This window comes from Nannospalax galili, unplaced genomic scaffold, assembly GCF_000622305.1.
Source record: "Nannospalax galili isolate Female #2095 unplaced genomic scaffold, S.galili_v1.0 scaffold32, whole genome shotgun sequence".
Classification (NCBI taxonomy): domain Eukaryota; kingdom Metazoa; phylum Chordata; class Mammalia; order Rodentia; family Spalacidae; genus Nannospalax; species Nannospalax galili.
The window spans coordinates 1657258-1664599 of NW_008335297.1; the positions used below are offsets into that span (position 1 = coordinate 1657258).

General features: G+C 48.0%; 1 protein-coding gene across 5 annotated transcripts in view; it reads right to left on the reverse strand.

The window, feature by feature from the left end:
* Nucleotides 1–5058, reverse strand: part of Mrtfb (myocardin related transcription factor B) — a 199837-nt gene extending 194779 nt beyond the window's left edge. For all 5 annotated transcript variants that reach the window (XM_029562001.1, XM_029562000.1, XM_017797353.2 and 2 more), the window contains exon 1: nt 4926–5058. The gene's annotated coding sequence lies outside the window, so the exon portion shown is untranslated. The remainder of the gene's footprint in view (nt 1–4925) is intronic.
* Nucleotides 5059–7342: the final 2284 nt, after the last annotated feature.

Below are 7342 nucleotides of genomic sequence, written 5' to 3' on the forward strand. Positions count from 1 at the left end.
CAGATAAGGTTACCTATGGGGGAGGACCCAAAAGAGTTGAAAATTCAGCTTTCCAAATATGCTCAAGTCCCTTAAGTTTTTAAGCCATATGAACACTTTGTCTTAAATGTTAAGAGAGAACTTCACACCAAGAAGACAAAAGAACTGCCTATAAACCAGAGTCCAAACTGAATAAGCATTAAGAGGGAATACTTCTCTTAAATTCAATATTGAGGGGCTGGAGAGACGGCTCAATGGTTAAGAGCACTGACTGCTCTTGCAGAGGACCTGGGTTCAATTCCCAGCATCCACACGGTGGCAACAAAAACTCCAGCTCCAGGGGAATCTGAAGCCCTCTTCTGACCTCCATGGCATTGCACAACATGGGTACACTCATATATGCAGGCAATACCCTCATACACATAAAATAAAACATTTTTAAAAATTCAATATTGAAAGGCAATTTTGGCACGGTCATCATAAAAAGTTAAACATTTCCTCCTCAGTCAAGCATGTGATGATAAACCATACTTTAAAAAGCTATCTGGAGGGGTGAAGACTGGAAGAGAGGAGCAGCAGTACAATGAGGCATACTCCTGATGATGCTCCAAGTGCATTTGTTGGAGCAGCAGCAGCACCAATGACTTACTCAAAGCAGCATGTCCCCATGCCTGTCCAGACTCCTGAACCAGCTCTGTAGTAGTGGACTAGCAGCCCTGGGAATACATGCTCCAGTCTGAGAACGCAAGATCCTGTTTGGCACCACTGCTACTGCTGCTGCTTTGACTTCTTTCCATTTGTGTGCGTGCATGCGTTGTGTGCGTGTGTGTGTCATGTTTTAAAACACATTTGAGAGGAGGTGCATGAGTGTGTATGTGTGAATGCTTGTGGAAGCTGATGTCAGGAATCATCCTCCATCACTGCTCTTCTACCTCATTCTTTGAGGCAGGGTCTCTCAAACCCGGAGTTCACCAACATGTGGCTAGCCAGCTTGTTCTGGGGATCCTGTCTCCCTCTTCGGAGGCTCAAATTACAGGCAGGCTGCCACACCAACCTGGCATTTATGTGGGTCCTGGGAATCTGAATACCAGTTCTCAGGCTTGTGCTGCAAGCACTTTAACCACTGAGCAACCTCACCAGTCCCTCAGCCAGCGCTTCTCATAGGCTCAGTGCAGCCCCTGTCTGTATTCCAAACAAACCCCAGCTGCTTATGAGCTGCTGGCCTGGGGACCACTAAGCCTGAAAAGCAAAGATGAAGTCCACCTGGGGGAAAGGTGCTAAAGCAGCCGGGTTTCCTATAAGGCTGCCCTCAATGTGGATGGAGAGTTCTTCCAGGGGCTTCCTGGCTACAGACACCAGGGAGTTACTCCCTATGCAAACCGTGTACTTTACAGTCAGTGAGCTCAAACTTACTTCTTTTTTTATTTTTATTTTATGTGCATGAGTGTTATGCCTGCATGTATGTAAGTGCACCCATGTTGTGCAGTGCCCATGGAGGACAGAAGAGGGTATCAAATCCCCTGGAACTGGAGTTATGGATGGTTGTTAGCCATCAGGTGGGTGCTGGGATTTGTTTTCTGCAAGAACAGCTAGTGCTCTTAACTACTGAGCCATCTCTCCAGGCCCTCAAACACATTTCTTACTAAAGCAGCAATTACTGAATACACACACACACACACACACACACACACACACACACACACACACACACAAGCTTTACAGAATAGAAAAAGAAACCAAATAACCCTCATTCACCCTAACACTTGCTAAGTGTGAGGGGCTCTTCTTCAAGTCCATTAAACAATCCTGCATGCATGAGCAGGAAAACAACGCATACTCTGCTTTCTCCTAAACACTTCAAAATAAACAGTTCTGATAGCTACATTTATTTTAAGATCTCCAGAGTAAAGAGTTCCAGTTAAAATGGTGCATTGCTTCATTTTGCAAGTCATCCTTTGGGTGTAGTTTCTGGTGTTAAAAATTAACCAATGTGTGGACATGGTAATATGGTCCTCATTTCTCTAATTCTGAGATGACATCCCTGTCAAGGTACCCTCTTCTGTAATGCTTGGAAGAAATGTTGCCTGATAAACCACAACTCACCACTTTTTAGACACTATTCCATCTGCCACCTGCACCTTGAAATCCAAGGACATTCCTAACTATCCACTAGAGTTGTGTGCATGGAGAATGTTTTATTTTCCTTTTGGTTAGCATCTTGTGTCTGTGAAATGTAAGATGATGTGAAGATGTGCATGCTTCATGCAATCAGCAAAGTAGAAAGCTGGAGTATTCCCCATATCTTCAAGATACTCCTTATTTAATTCATTTAAAAACAGGTAGGTGTTCTTAAAAAGTAGTGATTACATTTTTTTAAAGCATTGGCCTCTTTTATCCTAGAACAGGATACTGTTTGCTCAAAGCAATAAAAATTGATTACTTTCTATTTGGCTGACTTTTCAACTCAATAGGGTTCAATGTATCTATGGCTAGACAGTTTAAAAAGTATCCCATTTTATAAGCCTTTATTTGCCTTTTAATTTCCACAGTACCAGCAACAAATCAATATTCTATGGCAAGAAGCAACTTATATTTACAGGAAAAAAAGCCAAAATAAACGTTCTTTTCAAGTTTAAATAAATTGAAGAAGCTTGCTACACTGTAGCTATAAAGCTCAACTTTCTTGAGTTTTCTTCCCTAGGCAGCTAGACTGGAAGTTTCTAACCAACAGTTTCTTGTGGGCCATCCCCTAAGGACTGATGAGACAGGAAATTTCAGTTTTCACTTTTGAGCACATGTGCACTTTCCAAATTCACTAATATGACGAGTTCTAAGTCGAAAGGGTCATTTAAGAGGGGCTGTGCTGACCAGTCTCTGGTCACTCACACCTGTCGCTGGCCACTGCTGAGGGTTACCACCTCCAGCCTCATCTCAAGCTGCTCAGCAGTTCTAGTGTGGTCAATATTTCCAACAAGAATTCTGAAACAGAACTGACTACAGGTTAACAGGTACTAACCTTGCCTACGGAGATTCTAGAATAATTGATCAGTATCACTAACCAAAGACAATGTCTTTTTTATATATCAAACACTTCAGAAAGATTTTAATTCCCAATGAAAACTGTGTTCAATTCTTTCTTATAACTGGCAAGATAATGGAGACTACTCTATATAGTAGTTCTCAAGGGGGCAGAACTGTCCCAAGGCATGCTATTAGTTACTGAAGAGACTGGGGGGATGCCAGCCACTGGCATGTGCAGTGTTTGGGGCCCAGGATCCAGATTCCATGCAATGTGTGGTTGGCACAGGTGATAATCAAGGCTGCCTGGCCTCACAGGTCTTCACATGGATTAAGCCCACTAGAGATGACCATTACTTTGAGATACAGTATTGAACCATTTTGATGAGCAACTATGGAACCCCCCCCCCAAGTCCTCAGTCATGTAGGAGAAAGCAGTGAGAGAAGCCTTGAGAATAAGAGAACTGTCTGAAAACCAGGGCTCACTTCCACAAAGCCCACTCTTATCCTGCACTATCGCCCTGGGCACACAAGCACAGCATGGACAGCTCATGCTAGGAGAGGACACTGCTGAACCCAACCATTCACTCCTGTTACTATTTCATTATCCCCCAGGATCAACAGTAAGAATTCAGCATGATCCCTTTAATAGCAGTACCTGAGTTTGTGACACAAAAGATGGTTTACATTACAGTATAGAATTAACACATCTCTGCAAGGGTGGTCTTATCTGCGTGCTGGTTGAGAGAGGCTGGAATTTATCTTAGTATGCTATTCCTAGTTCAATTTAGACCGTCTCTCTTTTATTAGCATAAATTGTACCAAAATAAAATGGTTTTCTCTCTAGTCCCTATATTTATCCGTTCTTGATTTCCAAACCACACACACACACACAATTACATATGTATTACTCTGGCCGAAGGGACCTGTACCAGAGAACATGTCCCGTACTGGTCTCCCTTAATTACTTCCTCCCATCTACATGGGAACATGATACTGATCTTCGATCATGTATGTGTAGGTCCATCATTTATGAATTTCATTTCACGGGGGTAAAACGGGCTTCACAGACATTTGCCACGGAAGCGAGGGGCCTGGATTCTGAGCTTGACAACCACTCATCTGAAAGGTGGAATCACGTGCTTCTGACAAGACTCAAACTCTTCAAAGTTTTCTTCTTCTAAGGCAAGCATTGGGCTATTCCATTGGGCCTAAGACGCCACCCCCAGGGCCCTGCTCTCACACAGGGCCAAATGATGGTCCTTAAACATTCATAAACAGGGACCTTTAGGGATAGGACAAAAGCCAGCCGCGGAAAAACTTTCTCCCGAGAAACACGGGAGGGAGGCTGCAAGCAATTTCAGGAGGTCTTTCAGACACACCCTCTGCAGCCCCGCTAGGACCCCAAGAAAAGGGCAGCGAGCAGGGATGGGGAGGAGGACCCGAGGGGAGCAAGGGGCGTGGGGCATCCGCATCCCATCACGTCCCCAATGTGGCCGCAGGCAGGGCACTGCACCTCTCCGTGCAGTTCCAGCTGGAGGCGCGCAAATTAAGTGCCTGGCACAGCGCAAAGCTACCTTCCCACCGCACTGCCCCGGCCAGCAGCTCCCGCCCAGCCGCCCAGGGAGACCCAGGCCGCTGCCGAGCACCGGGACCCGCTGTACGGCACGCCCGGCCCCTCGGCCCCGAGACTGTGGCCACCCGCCCCACCCCGCCCCGCGCGGGTCCCGGGACGGCGCGGACCAGGCGGCGCCGCAGCAGCCTCGTGGGCCGCAGAGAACGCCAGCCACCCTCACGCCCCGCTCCCTGAGTCTCGGCCTCGCCCTCCGCCGCTCTCCCCTTCCTTAACCCCCCAACAGCCACCTCCACTCGCCCGCCCGCCACTTACCCCCCCACCAGCCCCCTCCCCCCGCCCGCCCGCCGCTCACCTCCCGGGCCGCCGCCGCCGCCGCCGCCACCGCCGCCACCGCCGCCGCCAGATCTCGCGAGACTTCGCTGCGCTCCGCGCTTCCCCGCCCGCCCGGACGCGGCGCGTACGGACCCCCGGCCTGGAAGCGCCTCGGTGCGTTGTACGGACCCCGGCGAGGTCAGGCCCTGTGGGGTTCACGATCTGCTTCTTTTTTCCCCACCCCTACGTCCACGCCGCCCGAGACCATGACCGTGAAGGGTTAACGCCCAGGTGCGAGACCGCCCCCGCCTCGCTCTCACCTGGCCGGCTGCGGGCGCATGCGCGAGCCAGGGTCCCTGGACCCTGGAGCCCAGAGCCTCCTGCACCAGCTATGGCTGCGCCCTTGGTCAGTGTCATCAGTCACTCCGTCCCTGGCGTGCGTGCAGCCGTTTTCCTTCCTCTTAATAAGTGGGTCGCTAACCATCTCTCCATTCCTGAGAGCAATTAGCTGCAGGGCACAGAGCTAAGGAAAGCCGACCCTGCTGTTCTGATGCCCCACCCCCATCTCCTTGACACTCTCCAGGCCCTGTCCTTCCTCTTCCCTAGGGCCCTGCATCTCAGCCCAGCTTCACTCCTCGCCTCTCAAAGTTCTCCACCGCGAGGAGATGGGAGGTGGTGTGCTGCAACCCTTCTTGGTCTCGGTGGAGCTAGTGATGATAAAATGCTTCTTGCACCAGCTCCCTAAGGCCTCCCTCTGCAAAGCCAGGAAAGTAGTGTGCGATTCTGATACCTTAGACAGGTGGCATTTCCCCCAGAAAGCACGGAATGAGACATAGACATAGAACCAGAGTACATATGAAATTACAGAGAAGAACCAAGGGACTTCCTCTCTGTGGAAACCTCAATAATTGCTTTTAAAAAGGGGCTGACATATGTTGAGGGTGTCTCAAAGCGGGTACCCATAGGCTCCCAACTCTGCGAATGAAAAAATTGCACCATGTATTCATAGTAAGACAGTATTTGAATAAGTGTGAGTCCAGGGCCTGCCCGCCTTGTGGAAGAGTCTTGTTCTGTAAGCTCCTGTGAGCTGGTCTGTCTGTGGCTGTGTCTGTGAAAATCAAGAGCTTTGAAGGTTTTAGTGTTTCCCTTCAAGCTGCATCAGGTACCGACTGAGCTAATACATCCTGCCTGACAGTCACGTCAGTATCAGCAAATTCAGACCCACCCACCTTCCCAACCTGTTTATTCTTCTGGAAACGATAGACCAGAGGATACTGTTCCCTGAATATTCTAATGTAGCCCAACAGACAAGGAGTGAGAGAAGGCGAAATTAGTGGGCAGCACATTTGTTAAGTTGGTCAGTCCTCCCAGTGACCCTGCATCACTTACTGGCTCTCCAGAAAAAAAAAAAAAGCAAACAAGAGGAAAAAGACACATGAGGGGGTTGGGAAGATGGCTGTTAAGAGCACTGGCTGCTCTTGCAGACGACCTGGGTTTGGTTCCCAGCACCCACATGGCAACTAACAACCCTCCATAACTCCAGTTCCAGGGGATACCAGTGCCTTCTATTGACCTCTGCAGGCATTGCACAACACTGATGCACTTACACACATGCAGACAATACACTCACACATAAAAGTAAAATACAAATAAAATATTTTTAAAAGACACACAAGGGGATCTATCACAGAGGCTAAGCCCCATGATATGCTGTCAGCAAGATGTGCAACCATGGGAGTCTATGATACAGCTCAGTCCAAGTCCAAAGGCCTGGGAACCAGAGGAGCCTATGGATATAGGTCTCAGCTCAAGGCTGAAGGTCTAAGAAACTGGAGTTGGGGTTTGGGGGGGGTGACACTGGTGCAAGTCCCAAAATCTGAAGGCCAGAGTGTCTGGAGTTGTTATGTTGAAGGGCAGAAGTTTGATGTCCTTGGCTCCAGAGAAAAGCACAAGTTCACCTCTGCTTTGCCTCTTTCTTCTATCCAGGCCCTCAGCACATTGAGATGAGGCCAACTTGTCTTTAGTCTTTACTCAGTCCATAGATTCAAATTGCAGTCTTTTCTAGGCATACCCAATGGACAGACTCAGACATAATGAGCTATCTAAGTATCTCTTAACCCAGTCATATGAGTGCCTCAAATTAACCCTCACAATTCCCACATGAAAGGCAGGGTTGTTCCTTTTTTACAGATGGGGAAACCAAGGGTCTGAGAAATAAGTGAACTTGCCTAAGGACACACAATTGGTAAGTGGGAAAGTTGGGGGTCCCACCCTGGGTCACTGTCTCCAAACCTACAAAACTTGGCTTTGGTGACCTACAGGATCTTTTCTACCCTAAAATACATACTACATATATGTGATATATATATATATATCATATATATCATATATATATCATATATGATATATATATATCTGAAAATCAGGTTGGTGAGATAGCTCAGGAGATAAAGGCAC